This window comes from Panthera pardus, unplaced genomic scaffold (genome assembly GCF_024362965.1).
Source record: "Panthera pardus isolate Hobbes unplaced genomic scaffold, ASM2436296v1 HiC_scaffold_17, whole genome shotgun sequence".
Lineage (NCBI taxonomy): Eukaryota > Metazoa > Chordata > Mammalia > Carnivora > Felidae > Panthera > Panthera pardus.
The window spans coordinates 8,266,324-8,270,018 of NW_026526732.1; positions in this window are offsets into that span (position 1 = coordinate 8,266,324).

The window sequence follows — 3,695 nt, forward strand, 5'->3', positions numbered from 1 at the left end:
TCACCCTGTTCAGCTATCACCCCAGTTGCTCCCACCCCTCCACCAGTGTTTCCTCTTGAAGTGTTCCAGAGGTACAAGCAGAGATTGGGGGACCGATGGCCTTACGAGGGTGGACAAAGGCGACCCGGCCCAACCAATAGCTCCCCTCCCATGAGGCGACCTGTCTCCCTCTTTTATGCCCCAAGATGATTGACAACGAAGACAGCCAATTACAACAGTGTCTTTCTCCTTCCGGGGGCACTGAGAGGTGGGCTCCTTCTGCATTGCTAACAGAGACACAACAAAAAGGGAAGCACATGAAAGTTATCATAACATAAAGAAAGCTCTAAAGACCAAAGAAAAGCTTATGTTCTGGCTCTGTTTTGTTGCTAGAGTGAGTGGGGGAGGGGCAGAGAGAGAGAGAGAGAGAGAGAGAGGGAGACACAGAATCCGAGGCAGGCTCCAGGCTCTGAGCTGTCAGCACAGAGCCTGACTCGGGGGTTGAACTCCTGAACCGTGAGATCATGACTTGAGCTGAAGTCACTCAACCGACTGAGCCACCCAGCCGCCCCCACCAAGTGTGGATTTTTTATTTATTTATTTTTTTTTAATGCTTATTTATTTTTGAGACAGAGAGAGATAGAGCATGAACAGGGGAGGAGCAGAGAGAGAGGGAGACACAGAATCGGAAGCAGGCTCCAGGCTCTGAGCCATCAGCCCAGAGCCCAGACGCGGGGCTCGAACTCACGGACCGTGAGATCGTGACCTGAGCTGAAGTCGGACGCTTAACCGACTGAGCCACCCAGGCGCCCCAGATTTTTGAGAGACATTTTACTCAACGTAATTCTGGTTTTGCTTTGACAGACACAGGCATGGTATCGGGATGATTTCCTCAAACACTTTCCAGTAACTTGAGTGTCCCAACAATTGCCACCTGTCTGTGATGCCAAAGCATCGTCTGTCGGCAACATGCCCCTGCCGCCAGGGCCTCCCGTTCCCGCTCAGAGAGAGCAAACGAGAGTCAGGATTAGGTGGACAAATCTGGCAAGGGTTGGTAAGGAGGGAAGGAAGGCCCGTCTCAAGAATGATAGTCAAATGCAAAGAAAAGCCAAAAAGAAAAGTTCAAGGAGAAAGACAGAAAACAAGCCTGTTAACCTTCTTTATGAAAGTATCCGGAGAGAATCAAGGGGAGAAGAAGGGGGGTTTGGGACATTAATCTTTTTGCCCGTTGATTATTTTTAAAAGGATATTCCTGTAGAACAGGCCTAGAGAGGCCATCAGAGAAAACAGTTGACCAGTGGAAAACCCTTTTTGGTTTCTGGATTTTGGCGCCGTTACGTGGCTTTTCTGCTTTTAATAAATGGTTCTAATGATTATACTCATTACCCTCTTCTGTCATCTTTCCCTTGGAGGTAACTGAAATCCCCCCTTCCTGAATTTTGATAACCTTCCTAAAAGTACAGAATTTGTCTAAGAGGTGGCTAATTATCTTGAGGGTAGAGTCACTACAAGTCTTCACCAAAAATATTAGATCTACGTGATATAAATGTGTCAACCTACTAGATGTTTCTAATGGCATTCTAAAACTTGATTCTCAGGCAAAAAGCACAAACATTAGAGTGCCCCGTTCCAAGCCAGACCACGGGTAATTCAGTGTGGAGAGTCACCCGTGCCCAAGTCTCCTTTCCTTTGTCTCCGGGGGGGGCCTAGGTCACCTAGTGGCCAATTCACTCCAGAACTCAGAGGTAGTTGCCTCTCCCAAACCATGGGAGAGGAGTAACCATGGCTACCTGGGAGGTGCTTCACAGGGGAAATGGAAGATTCGAGGAAGTTATTACCTGTGTGCAGCCTTCAGGAATGCCTGTGTGTGTGTGTGTTCATTCTACTTGCCTATATTCCACAAAGGATGGGATGTAGCTAAGATGCATAAATTATGCAAAAATGTGGAAATAGATACAAGCCTAAATCAGAAAAGGCACCAGTAGGATGGGCGAGGAAGGTCAAGGGCCCCTGACGTGTGTTCTCTATAAGCTGCCTAGCTCCTCGCTGGGGGCCACAATGCAGTTAGGGAAGACACACGCCCAACCCCTCACCCCCTCTAAACAGAATTTCTACATGGATGTTCCCAGTGATACAGTGAGCAAAGACTTTGAAATCAGCCATCAGGTGGTGTTTTTTATGACTCGTCGTTTCAAACGTTGTTGCTGGGATATAATTCACGTACCGTAATATTTACACATTTAAAGCATACAATCCAGTGGGTTTGGGTACATTCACAGAATGGTGTGACCATCACCACCGTCTGGTTTTAGGGCGCTTTTATCATCCCCAAAAGAAAGCCCATCCCCTCAGCTCACACTCCCCCTTCCCCGGCAACATGAACCCACTCTCTCTGAGGTCTCCATGATTTGCCCACTCTGAACATTTCGGGTAAATACAACATATGGTCTCTCGTGACTGACCTCTTTCACTTAGCATGAGGCCTTCAATCCATGTGGTAGCACGGATCAGCCCTTCATCCCTTTTTATTGCCAGATAATATTCTATTGTGTGACATATCTCACGTCTCTTCTAAAGTTAAGCAGAGAGCAGAATTCCAGCGCGGTGGCAGGGGGTAGACACCGAGTCAGAGGCTTCCTGGTAATCCAGCTGGGTCCGTGGAGTTAACAGAACATCTAAGAAATGAAATGCACTGCAAGTGCTTCGAAATGTGTCTGCAGCTTGGGTCGAGGCGGGCACTTGATCGAGACCGATCAGGGAGCAGCCGGAGGGGAACCGCCCGAAAAGGCGGGGGTGGATGGGCAGATCCCGGGCTGGTGACAGACGGACGCGCGGGCTTCGAAACGGACTGGCCAGATGACAGGATGCGGGACCTTCCGTGGGAATTCAGGACCCTAGCTGCGATTCAGACTCGAAACTCAACAGATGACTATTCCAGCTGTGGAGGGAGGTACGTGCTTGCAGGCTGAGATAGAGTTTTACTTAGAAAACCGTTCCAGATCCTCCCCCAGCACGCGAACAAAAAAATGATCGAGCAGCAAACCTGTGCAGCCGAGTGCCCATCTCAGAAGGTTTTGACCTGGAAGGCTTTGAGAGCGAAGTAAGCAAGTGCCCAACACTTTTCCAGAAAAATTCCTAATGTACCCATGAGAAACAACCTACTCACACGGATAGCTTGGGAAGTGAAGTTCTAAGTAAATACTTAGATACACTCATTTACTTGCTCACTGTACTGACTGAACACAGGCCAATTAAATTTGCACAAATTTTCTGCCATCTTGGGGCACCCGGGTGACTCAGTCCGTTAAGCACCTGACTCTTGGTTTTGGCTCAGGTCATGATCTTGTGGGTTGTGGGATTGAGGCCCATGTCAGGCTCTGTCCTGATAGCACAGAGCCCGCTTGGGATTCTCTTTCTTCCTTTCTCTCTGTCCCTTCCCCGTGTACTCTCTCTCTCAAAATAAATAAATTTAAAAAAAAATCACGTTGGTTTCAAGTGAATCTAAAGTCACTCTTCCTGACGGCATTCAATTACCTCCTAATTGCAGTCCTAGTTTATGATAAAATAATATGGGAGGATATTTCTCTTTTTAGCCTGTGACCTTTTTTTCTGACCTAGCAGCCAAAAGCCCTCTTGCCTTTTCATGGTGTAAAAAGAAAAGAAGGCACCCCCTCCCCCACACCCACCGTCTCTCCTCTTGACAACCACATGTGGCA